General features: G+C 37.2%; 1 protein-coding gene across 10 annotated transcripts in view; it reads right to left on the bottom strand.

Moving 5' to 3' along the window:
* ERC1 (ELKS/RAB6-interacting/CAST family member 1) overlaps window positions 1–19,623 on the bottom strand; it is a 490,329-nt gene that overhangs the window by 209,328 nt on the left and 261,378 nt on the right. The window lies entirely within an intron of this gene.

The following is a 19,623-nucleotide window of genomic DNA, read 5'->3' on the forward strand; positions in this document are numbered from 1 at the left end:
AAGACAAAATGCTAAAACATAAGGAAAAGAAACTAACAGAGCAAGGTAAGTACTTTATCAGTAATTTCCACTTATTCCAGGTGGCTACCAAAACAGAATTATTTAAATAAACCTGTTCATTTTAACTCAGAAGCAAATGTAATCAAACAGCCAACTGCATCAATTACAAGAGTCTATGTTAGGTTGTTAATTGCCAAGAGATAATCTTGGTAATAGCCAGTCTTTTCAGAAGTAAAAGGTAGGGCAGGTTGAGGTGGGGCATTTGACATGCATTGACTCCTACATAAACCCCATTTGTGTGAAGCTAAAATAGAGAAACCTGGAGTCAAAAATCAGCATGACAAATCAAAGTTGTTTCACTGACCCTTGGCAATTAGTGCTTCATACCTAAACAAAGTTTCCATGTTGATTGGTTAACAGCTGTTAAACAATGACAGTAAGCAGATACATTTAGTTTTTTTGGCACCTGAATTTTTTTATCCTTCCAGAAGTGAGCAAGTTAAATGTCTTCAGCTAACAGCACCCTCACAGTCCCAGCTGCCATAAGAATACATTGTTACGGCCGGGCGCTGTGGCTCATGCCTGTAATCTCAGCACTTTGGGAGGCCGAGGTGGGTGGATCACCTGAGGTCAGGAGTTCGAGACTAGCCTGGCCAACATGGCAAAACACTGTCTCTACTAAACAAACAAAGAGAATATATTGCTATGTAATATATTGGGATATGTATTCACACATCTGCAAGCTTTACATGAACATATACCATTGATTCCATTTTACCAGTTTAATTCATGTAAAATTTTATCTCAAATTGGGTACAAATAATACACCAAGCTATCTTTTTATAACAAAGTCAGTAATGGATAAGAATCATTTATAGGAGCTCCAACACATAAAGCATAGGATGTGTCCATCTTTTATGAACTTAAACAGATCTAAAAAAAATCTTCCTCCCATCCTGTCTTTTGCCACTCCAGGCAACCAACATTGTCACTTTCTTACATAACTTGGACAGATATTTTACATATACACAAGCAAGCATGTACAAATAACCTATTCCTCCTTTTTCTACACAAATGGAAGCCCATTCTATACATACTCCTATGCATTTAAACATTTTGGGAAACTTTTTATTAAAATACAAAATAAACATAGGAAAATACACAAATAATAAATATACAGCTTTAAGAATTTTCTGAGTGAACACACCTATGTAATCAGCACATAAAACAATAAACTAAACGTTACCAGTACCCCAGAAACTACCTGCATATCCCCCTTCCAGATAAAGAGTAACTGGAGTAAAAAATTATTCTGCCTTTTAACACTCTAGATTAATTTTGACTGCTTATTTTTAATTTATACAAATGAAATTATGTAGTATATAATTTTACAGATTTTTAAACTCAGTGTACTATCTGTGAGATTCATCCAGGTTGTGTGATGCAATTATCATAACTGTATGGTATGCCACTGTGTGAAAATACCAACATTTATTTAAAGCACTTGTAATAATGAGCAGTTCCTAATTTTAATGGAGTTTAATCAATTTTCTCCTTTATATTTCTTATATGCTCAGAGCTTTTCGTATACTGAATAAGATTTTCTCTACTTCAAGGTCATGAGAATATTCTTCTATTCTTATAAATTCTTTATTGTTTCATGTTTTCATTTACAATATATATGCAACCGATTTTTGCATACATTGTAATGGTTAAAATTGATTTTTATTAGTATGAAGATACAATTTCAAAAGTCATGGTTAGAAGAAACTTTCTATCTACTTTGCAAAATATTATAGCTTTAAAGAATACTTATAAATTGTAGGAAAAAATGTAGGGTCCAGCCCTACCAGGCCTGTGGGTTTTCTCTGTGTGCGGAGACGAGAGATCGTAGAAATAAAGACACAAGACAAGAGATAAGAGAAAAGACAGCTGGGCCCGGGGGACCACTACCACCAAGACACGGAGACCGGTAGTGGCCCCGAATGCTTGCACACGCTGCTATTTACTGTATTCTAGGCAAGGGGGCAGGTAAGAAGTGTGGGTCATCTCAAATGATTGATAGGGTCAAGCGAGTCACGTGTCCACTGGACAGTGGGCGTTTCCCTTTAAAGTAGCCGAGGCGGGGAGGAAGGACAGCATACGTCAGCATTTCCTGTACGCACTTAACAGAAAGATCAAAAGACTTTAATACTTTTACTAATTCTGCTACTGCTAAGAGGAGGAACCAGGTGTACAGACGGAACATGAAAGTGGACAAGGAGCGTGACTACTGACAGCACAGCACCACAGAGACACGTTTAAGCCTCCGGATGACTGCGGGCAGGTCTGGCTAACGTCAGGCCTCCCACAAGAGGTGGTGGAGCAGAGTGTTCCCTAACTCCTCCAGGGAAAGGGAGACTCCCTTTCCCAGTCTGCTAAGTAACGGGTGCCTTCCCAGGCACTGGTGCTACCGCTAGACCAAGGAGCCCACAAGCGGCCCTTATCCGGGCGTGACAGAGGGCTCACACTCTTGTCTTCTGGTCACTGCTCACAGTGTCCCTTCAGCTCCTAATTCTGTATGGCCTGGTATTTTCTTAGGTTATAATTATAGAACTGAGGTTATTATAATAATAAAGAGTAACACTACAAGCTCATGATTTATAATATTCATACATAATCATATCTATATCCTATTTCTAGTATAACTTTTATTATTCTAATTATTTTCTTTTTTATACTGGAACAGCTTGTGCCTTTGGTCTCCTGCCTCGGCACGTGGGTGGCTTGCCTCCCACAAAAAAAGATTTAACAATATTTTATATTGCATATAACTACCTCAAATTTTATGAATAAGCAATGTAAAATATTGCATGCAAAAAAAGGGGCCTACCATATGCATGTATTTTAGAATCAAGAGCAAAAGCACCCATCTATATACTTACTACCCAGGAGCTTTGCAAATGCAGTTGCAACTGTATCCCGCTGAATCTCCCATGAAAGGTAATCAGCATTCTTAGTGTTACTTATTCCCTTACATGTCTTTATTTTTACCTCTAATGTATATATGCCAAAATAAATCAGATTATTTTTATCAGTTTATGAACTTCATATAAACAGCATTTTCTTATTTCATCCAACATTATGCTTTTTTGATGTGCTTTTTTTTTTTTTTTTTTTTTTTTTTGAGACAGAACACTCACTGCAACCTCTGCCTCCTGGGTTCAAGCAATTCTCCTGCCTCACCCTCCCGAGTAGCTGGGACTACGGTGCATGCCACCACGCTTGGCTAATTTTTTTGTATTTTTAGTAGAGATGGGGTTTCACTGTGTTAGCCTGGATGGTCTTGATCTCCAGACCTCGTTATCCGCCCACCTTGGCCTCCCAAAGTGCTGGGATTACAGGCGTGAGCCACTGCGCATGGCCGATGCATTTTTTTTTTAAAGGCTCACCGTACGTGAATATCCCAGAACCAAGAGCAAACACACACCTGTGTATTCACCTCCCAGAAGCCAAAAACAATTGACCACACCACCACCCAGATTATGGTTTGCCATTAAACTGAACAGGCTCCTTAGAAAAATGACTGAGTCCAGATTTGGAGCAGGAAATTTATAAGATGAACTTTGTACATCTTGTGCTGGAAAGCAAGAGAAATAGGGATCATGGCAAAAGGACACAGAAACCCTGATACCAAAACCAGCCAGGAAGGAAGGGAACTAATTGACTACAGAGGAATGTCTCCTATACAGATGCAAAAATCCTCAACAAAATATTAGAAAACCAAACCCAACAAACATGTAAACATTGAGATTTATCCCAGGAATACAAAGGTGGTTTAACACATAAAAATGAATCAATGTAATTGGCCTGCTTTGAATATCTGTCCCCTCCAAACCTCATGTTGAAATTTGATTCCCAGTGTTGGAGGTGGGGTGCCTAGTGGGAGTTACGCGGGTCATGAGGCGGATCCCTCATGGATAAATTAATGCCCTTCCTTGGGGATGAATGAGTTATCATTCTATTAGTTCACTGAGAAAGACCTGGTTGTTAAAAAAGAGCATGGCACCACCCCGTCTGTCTTGCCTCCTCTCTCACCATAAGATCTCTGCAAAAGCTGGCTCTGCTTCACCTTCCACCATGAGTGGAAACACTCTGAGGCCCAAACCTGGTACAGATACCCGTTCTTGAACTTTCAAGCCATCCTGAATCGTGAGCAAAAGAAACCTTTTTCTTTATAAATTACCTCACCTAAGGCATTCCTTTATAGCAACCCTAAATGGACTCAAGGCTACTGGATATCACATTAATAATACACTGTATTAATAGAATACAGGAAAAAAAACTCTATGATCAACTCAATCGATGGAGAAAAAGAGTTTGACAAGTTCTAACATCCTTTCATGCTAAAAACACTCAACAAACTAGGAATGGAAGAGGACTTCCTCAACTGATAAAGGGCATCTATGAAAACCCCACAGGTAACATCATCCTTAATGATGAAAGGCTGAACGTTTTTCCTCTAAGACTAGGACCAAGAACAAGACCAGAATATCTACTGTTATCATTTCAATTTAACACTGTACTAGACATAATAGCCAGGGATATTAGGCCATATAAAAAATTAAAAGGATCCACATTAGAAAGGAAGACATAAACTGTCTTTAGCTTACAATGACATGCTCTTGCACACAGAATGATCCTAAAGAATCCACTAAAAATCACTTACAATAAATGAGCGTTCAAATGTTGCAGGGCACAATAGCAATATACAAAAATTAACTGTATGTCCATACACAGCAATGAAAATGAAATTAAGAAAACAATTCCATTTAAAAGAACATTAAAAAGAATGAAATATCTAGGCATAAATTTAACAAATGAAATATAAGATGTATATACTGAAAATGACAAAGCATTGTTGGAAGAAATGATAGACTTAAATAAATGGAATCTTTATGCTTATGGATGAAAGACTTAATATTGTTAAGATGGTCAATACTCTCCAGGTTCAACATAATCTACACTGATCTACAGGTTCAACATCATCTCTATAAAAATCTGAGCTGTCGTTTTTTTGCAGAAATTGACAAGCTGATTCTCAAATTCACATAGAAATAAAAAGGAGCCAGAATAGCCAAAAACATCTTGAAAAAGACAAAGCTGGAGGGGTACTCATACTTCAAAACATACCAGAAAGCTTCTGGGTTGGTACTGGTTTAATGATGGACAAAGATATCAATGGAAAAGAAATGAGAGTCCAGAAATCAATCCTAACTTTCTAGGTCATAATTTTGACAGGGGTACTAAGCCAATTCAATGGGGAAAGAATATTCATTTGAACAAATGGTGCTTGGACAGATGCCCCAGTACTTCATACTTCTAATTTCTTAATGGCATTAACTTCCTGATGACACTGGGTCACTTGTCCTGTACTATGTATCACATTCTGGATTCCACTGACTATTTCTTTTTTCTTTTTTTTGAGGCAGAGTCTCACTCTATCGCCCAGGCTGGAGTGCAGTGGTGCAATCTCAGCTCACTGCAACCTTCACCTCCTAGGTTCAAGCGATTCTCGTGCCTTAGCCACCCCATCGCCAGCTAATTTTTGTATTTTCAGTAGAGACAGGGTTTTGCCACGTTAGCCAGGCTGGTATTGAACTCCTGACCTCATGGGATCTGCCTGCCTTGGCCTCCCAAAGTGCTAGGATTACAGGTATGAGCCACCGCACCCGGCCTTTGTTGACTATTTCTTAATGGTACCATTTAATCTGTTCCTCTTGTCCTCATTTTTCTTGTAAACTGAAAGATTTAAAGGCGTTAAGTCTTCGTTAGATTTTCGTTCTGTATTTTTGGTCTTTTTGACAGTAATATTTCATAAGTAAGGCTGTGTAGTCATAGTATATCACACGAGATACATAACTGGTTTTCTTTCCCATTTTTAACAATAACATTGATTAGTGGGTTCAGGTGACAGCAGTATGATATAAATATTTTTTATTTTAATTAATTAATTAAATTTTTTTTACACAGAGTCTTGCTCTGTTGCCCAGGCTGGAGTGCAGTAGTGTGACCTTGGCTCACTACAACCTCTGCCTCCTGGGTTCAAGCAATTCTGCTGTCTCAGCCCTCCAAATAGCTGGGATTACAGGTGCCCACCACCACACCAGGCTAATTTTTGTATTTTTGGTAGAGAAAGGGTTTTGCCATGTTGGCCAGGTTGGTCTTGAACTCCTGACCTCAGGTGATCTGCCCGCCTCAGTCTCCCAAAGTGCTGGGATTACAGGCATGGGCCACCACACCCAGCCTGATAGAAATCTTCATTATAAATTTATTAATTAATCTTTTGTCAAAGTATTTAATCATCTAAATAATAATCAGTGAAGTTACACGTTTTATTTGTTTAGGAACCATTTATACTTCTTCTTCCTTCAAATTCCTAGCCACATCTATCCCCACACACCACCAACAGCTTGTTTTCCTTAGTCTTGTTGATTTAAAGGAGTTATAAACATATTAATGAACATATATTCTAGATAACCACCCTTTATCAACTACATGTGTAGCAAATTTATTCTTCCAGTTTATGGCTTTTTCTTTCCATTCTACTGGTTTTTGATAATCAGAAATAAAGTTACATACTACGTAATGCTTTACTCAACAATGGCCCACATATATGATGGTGGTCCCATCAGATTATAATGGAGATGAAAAATTCCTATTGCCTAGTGATGCTGCTGCCATCATAATGTTGTAGCACAATGCATTACTCACGTGTCTGTAGAGACGCTGGTTAAACAAACCTACTGCACTGCCAGTTATATAAAAGTATGGCACATACAATTATGTACAATACTCAATGATAATGAACTGTTACTGGTTTATGTATTTATTGTACTATACTTACTACTTCAGAGTGTACTCCTTCTACTTATTTTTTTAAGTTAATTGTAAACCAGCCTCAGGCAGGTCCTTCAGGAAGTATCCAGAAGGCACTGACATCCTAGGAAGATGACAGCTCCCTGTGTGTTACTGTCCCTGAAGGCATTCCAGTGGGACAAGATCTGGAGGTGGAACATCGTGATACTGATGATCCTGACCCTGCGTTGGCATAGGCTAATGTGTGTGCTTATGTCTTAGTTTTGGGAAAAAAGTTTTAAAAGGTCATAAAAAAGTAAAAATTTTTTAAAATAGAAAAAAGGTTATATAAAGATATAAAGAAAATTTATTTATGTATTTGTACAGCAGTACAATATGTTTGTGTTTTAGGCTAAGTTATTTTGTGTTTTAGGCTGTTATTACTATAATACTATAACAAAAGAGTCAAAAAGCTTTAAAAAATTTTTAAGTTTATAAAATAAAAAAGTAAGCAGCTGGGCATGGTAGCTCATGCCTGTAATCCCAGCACTTTGGGAGGCCGAGGTGGGCAGATTACGAGATCAGGAGATCGAGACCATCCTGGCTAACACGGTGAAACCCCGTCTCTACTAAAACATACAAAAAATTAGCCGGGCGTGGTGGCGGGCGCCTGTAGTCCCAGCTACTCGGGAGGCTGAGGTAGGAGAATGGCGTGAACCCAGGAGGCAGAGCTTGCAGTGAGCTGAGATCGTGCCACTGCACTCCAGCCTGGGTGACAGAGCCAGACTCCGTCCCAAAAACAAACAAAAAAAGTAAGCTTAGTAAGCTAAGGTTAATTTATCATTGAAGGAAGAAAAACATTTAAAAAATAAGCATAGTGTAGCCTAAGTGTTCAGTGTTTATAACGTCTACAATAGTGTATAGTAATATCCTAGGCCCTCACATTCACCCACCACTCACTCACTGACTCACCCAGAGCAACTTCAAGTCCCACAAGCTCCACTCATGCTAAGTTTCCTTAACAGATTATCTTTAAAAAAATCTTTTATATTGTACTTTTACTGTACTTTTCTATGTTTAGATGTTTGAATACTAAAACACTTACCTTTGTGCTACTACATTATTCGGTACAGTAACGCTTTCTACAAGCTTGTAGCCCAGAAGTGAAAGGCTATACCATATAGCCTAGGTGTGTAGTAGACTGTATCATCTAGATTTGTGTAAGTTCACTCTATGATGTCTGCACAAGGAAGACTGCCTAACAATGAATTTCTCGGATGTAATTAAAGTCTTTGTTGTTAAGCAATGCACGACTATACCATATATTAATATATTCAAATTTATCAGACATTTATTTTAGAATGTGTGACATTTACATTCTGTTTAACAAATCCTTTCTTGTACTCAAAGTCATATTTCCTACTTTTATACTGGTTTCATTGGTAGACTAAATTAGTGGTCTCAATTATTCATTCCTTTATAATAAAAATGTACATCTATATCCTTGCTAGGGGCTTATGATAGGCAAAGTACCCTGAGTACCTTTGGCTAGGCTATGTGACTTGCTTTGGGTAAAGAGATGTTTGCAGATCTGACAGAAGCTGAGGCTTACAGTCTGAGTGGCTGAGTTGCATTTCTACCACTGCCAGGAGAACAACATTTTGCATAGCTGCTGCCCCTCAGTTGGGCCCTAGAAGGAGCCACGTGGATCAGAGCCACCCGAGTTAAAACCTAACTCAGAGCCAACCATGCTCACCCTCCATGTATGTGAATGAGAAATAAATGCTTGGTATTGTATGTACCTTAGTCAGAATTCTCCAGAGAAACAGAGTGTATATGTGTAAATAAAGACTCATTATAAGAAACTAGCTCATAAATCACAAGATCTATAGGGTGAGCTGGCAAGCTGGAGACCCAGGAAAGCCGATGGCATAGTTCCAACCCAAATCCAAAGGCTTGAAAAACCAGGAGAGCCAATGGTATAGTTCCAGACTGAAGGCTAGCAGGCTCCACACCCAGGAAGAGCCAGGGTTTCAGTCTGAGTCTGAATGAATGCAAGGAAAAGCTAATGTCCTAGTTCAAAGGCAGTTAGGCAGAAGGAATTCTCTCTCACTTGGGAAAGATCAGTTTTGTTCTACTCAGGCCTTTAACTAATTGGATAAGGCCCAACCACATCAGGGATGGCAATCTGCTCTACTCCATTTTGCTGACTTAAATGTTAATCTCATCCCCAAATACCCTCACAGAAACACCCAGAATACTGTCTGAGCAAGTATCCGGGCACCCTGTAGCCAGTCAAGTCAACATATAAAGTTAACCATCACAATATGCTACCGATATTTTGTGGTTGTTCGTTATATGATATCTGATTGATAAACTTTGTAAGAGTTTTAAAGTATTGCTTTTCATGTTTAGTCCTTAATCTATCTGGAATTCATTTTTGTATACGGTATGAGGCAGGGGTCTGATTTCATTTTTCCCCATATGGATAGCCAATGTGCAGTACCATTTATTTAAAAATCTATTCTATCTTAACCTTTGATATATATCAAGTATACTCATAAGCATGGATATTTCTGCACTTTCTATTATGATCCACTTTTTGCCTATTCCTATACCAATACCACATTCATTATCTTAATTATTATCACTTTATAAGGCTTAATATCTAATAAAATAAGTCTCAGCTTGTTCTCTTCAAGAGCATCTTAGCTATTCTTGAACTTCTGCAAAAATATTTAGATTTTATCATATGCCAGGTGCTGTTCTAGAATAGGTAATGAACTGGATATACTTTTAGAACTTTAATATCTTTCATAAAGTTTAATAATTTTCTCATTAAAATGTTAAACAGCCTAATAATATTTATTCCTAGGTACTTTATATGCTTCTTAATTTTCTAGTAAATAGTATCGTTTTTACAAAAAATGTAAATTTTCTGCTTAGTGCAGATTATGGAAATTGAATTTTTTATATTGATTCTGTATCTAGCAGTCTTCTTAAATGCTCTTACTGACAGATTTTGAAGTTTACTATATAGACAAATATGACAGTTTTCTTTCTTTTCTTGTAATTCTTACAATATTCATTTCCTTCACTTGCCGTGCTGCATAATCTAGAATGACTACTACAACGCTGTACAGACATGGTGATAGCATGCATTCTATTTTATTCCTATCTTTAAAAAGAATCCTTTATAAGTTTTATCTATAAGTAGTGTAATTTTTAATAGATACCCTTTATTAAGTTAAGGAAATTCCCTTGTATTGCTAAGTAGTTAAGAATTTTTGAAAATTATAAATGAATGTAAATTTTCTGCATTTCTTGAGATGACCACTTAACTTTTCTTCTATCATCTTTTACTGTGGTAGATTATAGTAATTAGTTTTCCTTTTTTTTTTTTTTTTGAGACGGAGTCTTGCCCTGTTGCCCAGGCTGGAGTGCAGTGGTGTGATCTCAGCTCATTGTAACCTCCGTCTCCCCGGTTCAAGCAATTCTCCTGCCTCAGCTTCCCAAGTAGCTGGGATTACATGTAGGCACCACCACGTCTGGTTAATTTTTGTGTTTTTAGTAGAGACGGGGTTTTGCCACATTGGCCAGGCTGGTCTTGAACTCCTGACTTCAAGTGATCCACCTGCCTTGGCCTCCCAAAGTGCTGGGACTACAGGCGTGAGCCACCGTGCCCAGCCAGGATTACAGTAGTTTTCTACTGTTAAGCCAACCTTGAACTCTTGGAATAAAACTTGCTCATGCACATTTTTCTTGTGTACACTAATTTTGGATTGGGGTGATTATGTTTAGGAATTTTTCTACACGTTCAGGATTGAGACCGGCCTAAGCTTTTCTTCTCCTGTATTAACTTGTAAAGTTCTGATATAAAGTTATGTGAACCTTATTAAATAAGTTGTTGAGTGATTGTTCCCTCTCTTTTATATTTCCAAATTGTGTCTAAGATTGAAATTATTTGCTCCTTGTATATTTGCCAAAAGTTACCAATATAAATCTCTGGGCTTGAAATTTGTAGGAAAAATTTTTATTACTGCCTCATTTTTCTCAGGTTTTCTTTTTCATATTTAGCTGGCTTTGCTAAGTTCAATTTTTCTTGGCATTTGGTCATTTAGTCTAAATTTTCAAATGTGCTGGCAAAGATATCTTTGTATCTTTCTAGCACCTACAAGACTAGTAGTTGTCAACCCTCTATCATTCTAAAATAAATATTGTTCATTGTGCCATCTTTCTTTTTTTCTTTTAGTCTCACCAAAGACCAGTTGACTGTCTTGGTGTTTTCAAAGAATGAATTTTGGGCTTTGTGGATTTGTTTTATAAAAGGGTGAGAGGGATTTGGTTTCCCACTTGACTATCTTGGGCTGCCTTGATCTTTTCTTTTATCCTATGAAGATATAAAACCCAATGTTCAATAGTTATCAAGTACTTATTTTTGAATGCCCTACCTGTTCATCCCTTGACCTGAGAATTTCTCACCTTTTTGCCAACATATAAATGCAATTTTATTGACCATCTTCAATTGTTTCTGTGAAAGTTACTTCCCCAGCATCAAGTCTGTCGTTAGACACATTTTACCCTTCATTCAAAACTCTTACATCCAAAACAAAAAAAAATTCGATTAAAATATAAGCAAAAGATCTCCATAGGCATTTCTCAAAAGAAGACATAAAAATAGCCAAAAGTTATATGAAAAATGTTTGACATCACTAATTATCAAAGAAATGCAAACCAAAACCACAGTGAAGCTGGGAGTGGTGGCTCATGCCTGTAATTCCAGGAGGCCAAGGCAGGAGGGAGGGGTTTGAGGCCAGCCTAGGCCACAGAGTGAGACTCCATCTCTACAAAAAATTAGCCAGGCACGATAGTGTACACCTGTAGTCTCGGCCATTCTGGAGGGTTGCTTGGGCCCAGGAGTTTGCAGCTGCAGTGAGCTATGATCACGCCACTGCACTCCAGCCTGAGTAACAGAACAAGACACTGTCTCTACCTCAAACTACTCCTAAAAAAACCCCACAATAAGATACTATCTCATCCCAGTTAAAATGGCTATTATCAAAAAAGCAGAAAGTAACAAATGCTGGCAAGGATGCAGAGAAGGGAGAGCACTCACACACTGTTAGTGAGAATGTAGTACAGCAACTATGGAAAATAGTATGGTGTTTCCTTAAATAACTAAAAATAGAACTCTCTCATGATCCAGCAATCCCACTACTGGGTATATATCCAAAAGAAAGGAAATCAGTATATCAAACAGGTATTTGCACTCCCATGTTTACTGTGGCACTGTTCACAATAGCCAAAATATGGAATCAACCTAAGGGTCCATCAGTGGATGAATGAAGAAAATGTGGTATGTACACACACACACACACACACAAACACACACACACACGAATACTATTCAGCCATAAAGAGAATGAAATCCTGTCATCTGCAGCAACACGAATGAACTAGAGAACATTATGTTAAGTGAAATAAGCCAGGCACAGAAAGACAGATGTTGCTTGTTCTCACTCACACGTGGGAGCTAGAAGAAATTCGATTTCATGGAGGTAGTGAATAGAACGGTGGTTACCAGAGGCTGGGAAGGGTAGGAGGGAGAGGGGGATGAAGGGAGGTTGGTTAATGGGTACAAAATACAGTTAGAAGGAGTAAGTTCTAGTGTTCAATAGCACAGTAGGGAGACTACAGTTAATAATCATTTATCGTGAATTTCAAAATAGCTAGAAGAGAAGATTTGGAATGTTGCAACACAAGGAAATAATGGATGTTAGAGGTGATGGATACCCCAGTTCCCCAGATTTGATCATTACACATTGTATACATATATCAAATATCACATGTACCCCATAAATACGTACAACTATTACATATTGTTAAAAAACTTAAAAATCTCTACCTTCCAGATTTCTGTTAGTAAAATCATTTTCTTAAAGATTGCTTAATTTTCCCAACCATTTGAGTGTCAGACCCTCAAAGTATTTCTGCCTCAGATTATACATATATCCAAGTAAGTCCTAAAGCATTTTGGTATTCAAGGCAAGAATGGTACCATAAACCAGGATTTCCCATCAATCATCTGATTTGCTCTCTGGCTCTAAGCCAGGGAAACAGTTTCAAAGTCAAATTTAATTACTTCATTTTCTGTTACGTTTCCACAATCTAGGAGAACACTTCCAGCTAGAATCATCTGGTTCCATTTCATGCCTACCAATGAGCAGCTGTACAGCACTGGGTACAGCCAGAGAAATGAGCGTAAAGACCGATGAGTAGAAGAAAAGAAGAGATAAACCCTACACTAAACAATGAAGAAATTATCCACACTTTAAAAATATACTCCAGGTCACAGCACAATTTTCAAAAGCAGACGTTTTAAAACGCAGAAAAGCTCAGGCCAGAGCTGGGACTCAAATATGTAACTTAACTGCCTCCAGTAACATGTTAAGGAGAAAGCACGGGGCTTGATAGTGTGCAGTGCCAGCAGGACCAGATGGTTTGCTTAAATCACAAGCTAATAAACCTTTTGCTCAGAATAAGAAGGGAACAAATTATGACTTTACCACAGACCTATTTTCCTTAAGAAAGCAGCACAACAGGGGGCTTCAGAGGCTGGCAAAGCCTGCTTCTCCAAGTTTCCCACCTTCTTCTGTTCCACAACCAGGAGAAATATACTTTTTGTAGTTTCCAAGACGCGTATGGAAAATCTTGTTATACTCTCTCGGGAGAGTAAAAGGCATAAGTCTCCACAGGAAGAAAACAATTAGAAGAAAAAGGGAGTGGTACAAAAAGATTATCTAGAGGTTCAGCAGTCATCATGCAAGCCAGATTGTCACTTGAGAAGTCCACTGGTTTCCCTGACTAGAACAAAATTCCAGATTAAAACCTACTCTCTGTTTTATAATTACGAAGAAAAAAAGGTAACAAGCTCTTGGGTTGAGGAGCATTTTTGAAGTATTAGTGAAAACATATATACATATATACCTACATACATAAATTCTATCATCCTTTCCTAGGAAATTCCTTTAGGGGATCTCACAATCATTGCTGATGAAAATTTGAATTTACATTTTCCAAGAGAGCTTTAGGCTATTATTTACATTAGAAATCTCTTTTTTCCAGTGTGTTCTTTTTGCCAACTCATGGTAATTCTTTGACAAGATATATTCCAGTAGTACAGTATTTTATAAGCATGGAATAGCTATAGTTATTGCAATAATAATTACTTACATTATTTGACTACTTTGAAGTACACTGTTCTAAGTGCTTTAGATGTATTGTCTCATTAAAGCCTCAAAATGATCTTATATGGCGGGTATAAAGCATTATTAACCTCATTTTTATGGCAAAACAAACAGGGTTAGTGGGTTTAAGTGCCTTGTCCAAGGTCATACAGTCAGAGAAGGCAAAGCTAGGATCCCAAGCTAAGTAGTCCAACTCCATCCTGCTATACACACTGAAGTGCTGCTTTGCTATAATGTGTCAGTGTTCACCAAAATCATCCACAATGGTATCTAATGAGTCACTCTGGGGAGTATTCCCATTCCCCCTCTTTTTAAAAGAGAGTGGAAACATATTAGTGTGAAAGAAATGCTTCTTTTTCAAGCCATTTCAATTTTCCTTTTCTTTTTAAAAAAATCAACTCAGAAGGCTTAGGCAGATAAATCCCGTACTAAGCACTCATCATTCCTAAGTAGGGCTTGAAAATCAGACACAATAAAATGTGGATGCACATTTTCAAAGCAAACATCACCCTGCTGCTATGACTCCCAGTATCTTGTGCCACTGACGTTAGGAAGAGGCTAAGATGGGCCAATGTTTCATCACTGCCAATTCTATTTAGGTGACTCTCGCAGCATAGCATCAAAACTAAAAAATAAAAACCTGAATCAATGCACTGAAAACAAACTATTTTTTCAGCAGAATATTATTTATTTCATTTTTCCTATTTTTAACTCAGCCTACATCATGCTTTGACAGCAAAATATTATTTATCTCCCAAGATTTGCTTATTTCAGCAACCGATTGTAATGGAATCAATTAACACTAAAAATTAATGATCTACTGGGTACACATAAGCTCCATGGTTCTTCTTTCCTCCTGGAAGAAGGGAGGACAGAAATAATCTCAGTAATAGACTGCATTTTCTTCCTCCAGCACTAGTAACAAAGATGATGTGACAACCACCATTTTATGCTTTCTTCTGTATCTGGGTCTGAGAGCTCTTAATATTTCATTAGGGTTTGTGACAAATGTCTAATTTAGGAAATGAAATATGAATAGAGGTGGAATGACAAAGACCATCCCTGTAACTCTGAGCTCTGATAAGTTCTCTTCTGAAAAGGCATTTTTTTTTCCTGCTTTGCTAGGGAGTTAAGACAATAGAATAAAGCAGGTGTTGAATGGCTAATTTGTCCAGGTTTTGGAAAGAAATTTCCTTCTTAGTTGAAATAATCTAATAATCTCATCATCTCAAATGCAGAAAATATTTATTGCATTTTATTCGGAAAACAGCAAACAAAACAGATAATGCAGGGATTCAGCCCTTCTTCTAAGATCAAATGAAATAATGTGAGTAAAACAGACTGAAACTCTTTCCTTAAGTTTTCAACAAAAATAAAAGTTCACTGCCATTTTAACTGGAAATTTTAATTCTTCTCATTTGCAATGGTGAAAAAACCAAACTGCTACCTAGAAATAAATAAAGTTGACATTTCATTAATTAGACACACATTTTGTGGAGAAAATTTATTTCAACATAACCCTGGACAGTTGTTAGAAACACAATGTTAGCAAATAAAATGACACTTACTTGACCTTATCAAAAGTATACTATTAGCCAAGGGAGAAAAGTAAAAGGATGGGATTTTATGTCTGGTAACCCTAGGAGACCAAGAGGGAAACTCATAAACATCACGTAAGTGCGTGTATTAATATGTGTATGTATGTGCATATATGATACATGCATGTTTGTGCATGTCTGGTGTGTGTGTGTGATTTTTGGCCATAAGAAGGCTCAACACTTGTATGCTGCCTTTATAAGCTACTAAAACCCTTGCAAATACTTATCTCAATGTGAGGTAGTGAGTGGATACTTGTGGGGATAATAATTTCTTCCATCTAGGTGAGGTTACAGATACTTGGAGAGATTACAAAACTTATGCCAAATCACTGTCAGTACACAGAACAAGGATTAGAATCCACGTCACTTGACTTCTAATCCAAAGCACTTTACATTAATTTTATTGCATCTTTATTCATTTATTAAAGAGAGTGGAGGTAAGAGGAAGGGACAACTGAATGTCAAAATAGGGCTTGGGACATGACACACACAAAAACTATCTGTTGAATAGGATAAATCCCACTGTGCACATTTCTCCAGAAAAAAATATCTTTCATTGAAACATCCAGGAAGACACAGCCAAGGAGAATATAAACTGCATATAAAAATCAGCAGGAAGCCATCTGGCTCCCAAGGCTTTACTTTCAGCCGTATCTTGGATGACTGCTTCTATAGATCAATAACTTGGTTTATCAAACTTCTCAGTAGGAGAAAAGAAATAGGAGCCAAACACCCCAAGAACTCATTACAAGTAAATGATATATCCCTTGTTACTGATCCACCACATAGACTCCAAGAGTGCTTCCTGGTACAGAAGTTGTTCTGCAGTTTAGATAGAGTATAGGGTATAAAAACATGTCTGGTCGGGCACGGTGGCTCACATCTGTCATCCCAGTACCTTGGGAGGCTGACGAGGGCGGATCATGAGGTCAGGAGTTCAAGACCAGCCTGGCCAACATGGTGAAACCCCGTCTCTACTAAAAATACAAAAATTAGCTGGGCGTGGTGGCGCGTGCCTGTAGTCCCAGCTACTTGGGAAGCTGAGGCAGAAGAACTGCTTGAACCTGGGAGGCGGAGGTTGCAGTGAGCTGAGATGGCGCCTCTGCACTCCAGCCTGGGCAACAGAGCAAGACTCCGTCTAAAAAAAAAATTCTGCTTTGAAAACCAGTATCCATAGACTTCTGGCAGTCATTGCTGGGATTTAATTTTGGATGTGCCAAAGGTTTGTTTCCACTGTAGTTAATTTTTTCACATAGCTGTAACTTTTGAAAACACAGATATAGTCCTTTTGCTGAATAAAATGAAAACTTGAGCCTAAATTTAAAGGCATAGATACTTCCTGAACTTCCAGGACAGTATTATCATGTACTACTTTGTCAAACAAGTTTTCTGGAGGTTTTTCTAGAGGAAGAAACTAAGATAACAACAAAAAAAGACAAATCCAAATGCATTACTTGAAGAGCGACTACTCATGTTTCTAGAGAATTTTTTGGTCATACCATGTCATGGGGTTATTTCCTGGGGCTTCAGTTCTGCTTCAGAATTTCTTTAGTAGTTATCTACTGACCCCATCTGGCAAAATTATAGAGGAAGTTATAGTTGTTAAAGCTTCTGTCAACTTGATTTCTAAAAATTTTATGTAAAGAGAAATTTTAAGAGAAATAAGAAAATAGGAGATCAGGGCAAATGAATCTAAAGATCTTTAGCTTTATCTTCCTATACACATAGGATGAGAGAGAAAACATACAATTAGGAAAAGGTCATGCCATTCACTTAGAAGGAGTTTAAATTGCAACTAATTTACACTCCAAGTTCATATCACATACAAAATCTCCACTTTTTTTTTTACCGTTATATTATTTATAAAGTTTTCTGCTTTCTTTTTCAAGTATACTAAACATTACTCCATCTTTTAGGGCTATCCGTATTCTAAAAGAAAGAGTTCATGTAGCTGCCTTTTCCCTTGTAATTCTTGAAGATGATTGTTAGTACTCTGACCTTTTATTAAGGGTTCTATTAAAACTCTGAGGCTTTTTTTTGTTGTTTAATATAAACACAAGGTAATTATTTTAAAATTGTATTCAGCAGAAAGGGATGAATATAACTTTAAATATAGTAAAAGGTAGCTTTAAACTTTAAGTACAGAGTTACTAAAAGTGGAGAAATGTCCGTTTTAACCATGAAATTTAATCTTATGATTAAAGATTTGTGTTGTTTTCTAATCTATCAATGTTCAGAATCTGATTCTATTAAAAGGGTTAAAAATTACACGAAGAAACGGAAAGTTTTAAAAACACACTGAGTTTCATTTTCTTCCATACTATTTCCAGATTTTTTAAGGTGGCTACAACAATACTATGAAATTTCAACTCTTTTTTTGGACAGTCATTCTCTGAGACATAGAGTTTTTAAACCTCCTGTAATTAGAACATATTTGGGTAATTTCCATTAATAAATGGATCAAAATGCAGAATGCTGGGCTGCCATCACTAGACTTTGTCATTCCTCTAACTTAAGTCATTTCATACATCTTCCGAAGATCAAAAGAAGAATTCTAAACATGGAGACTTCTGGTAGGGCAGGGCACAGCCATTTAACAACTTCTTTCAACAAGCCAGAGATGGCAGAATTCTCTTTGAAGTGGCAGCCCCGTTGGCCTTTGAAGTCCCTTGTCAATTGCAGAATGGCTGTGGTGGGGTTTGTTTTGTAACCAGCTGTCACCATGAAGGCAGACATGACGTATTTCCAGCAGTCTCACTTCAGGGTCTGTCAAGTGACTGATTTCATAACCAGTCACCATAACAAAGGGGATTCAAACTCCTTGACAGTAGAGCAAGAGTCTACAATTAAACCTACTAGGTTCCTCTTGACAGAATTTGATTTAAAGACTGAACTGATTACACAATGGCAAAGAGAAAATGATTGTGAACTTAACTGTCATATCTCTTAGGTACCTGAAACATTAAAAATATATTTTCTATATGCCTACCAATATCATGTTCCATAATAACATCTTACATTTTAAAAATGAAGTATCTTTGAACAACAGTATCTACAATCTGTGCATTGACCAAACATGATAAACTTCTGCAGAAACCAGTAAACTGCTTTACAAGCACAGTTTATGTTACCAACTTAACACTACATATTTTTTGTAAGACAGAATGATTCTACATAGTTCTGAATAACGTTTGTATCTGTAACACTTTTGGACTGCTTAGCTACTCATTTCAAGAATCTCTCACAGAAATCAGTTTAAGACTTATAAGACCAAGCAAAGAAAATGAATTTAGGATATGTTAAGAAGAGATTTCTGTAAACTATTAAATGTAACCCATTACGGCACTATATGAAATGAACCAGTCTTAATAATATTATGAACCTATTTCCAAGTCCGGGAAAGATGAGGTAAATCTTGAAAAACCTAACGTCAAATTTACCAGTGATGATCAGAAGCATCAGTCCCACTAAAAGGAAATAAAGTAGGATCAAAAAGATTTTCAAACTATTCTAATCAGTTTATATCTACTCTGCAGAATGTTTTGAATTATTACATGTTTTCATAAACATGGTGGCCTGGTATTTCAGAGTGGAAGGCTCACTGCTACATAAGACTTTCAGCTAGTTCCCACTAGCTAAAAGGTCAACAACAGTGGGCCTAGAATTTCGCACATTCACTTTTTGAGACATATAAGCTCTCTGTTTTCCCAGTGAAGGACAGGTCAGGGATAACAATGATTTCTAAATTTTATTTTTCCACTCTGGCTACCATTCTTTAAAATCAAGCACAAAAAATGTAAATAACTTTCACATAAATATCTATTCTAATTCTTTAAATCTACAATTCTGACACCTTTAAGTTCTTCTGTTCAGATGAAGAAGTACTTTATCAAATCCAGTGGAAAAGCAGTTGCAACAAAGAAAACATTTCAAAACACTGT

This window comes from Symphalangus syndactylus, chromosome 5, assembly GCF_028878055.3.
Source record: "Symphalangus syndactylus isolate Jambi chromosome 5, NHGRI_mSymSyn1-v2.1_pri, whole genome shotgun sequence".
Taxonomy (NCBI): domain Eukaryota; kingdom Metazoa; phylum Chordata; class Mammalia; order Primates; family Hylobatidae; genus Symphalangus; species Symphalangus syndactylus.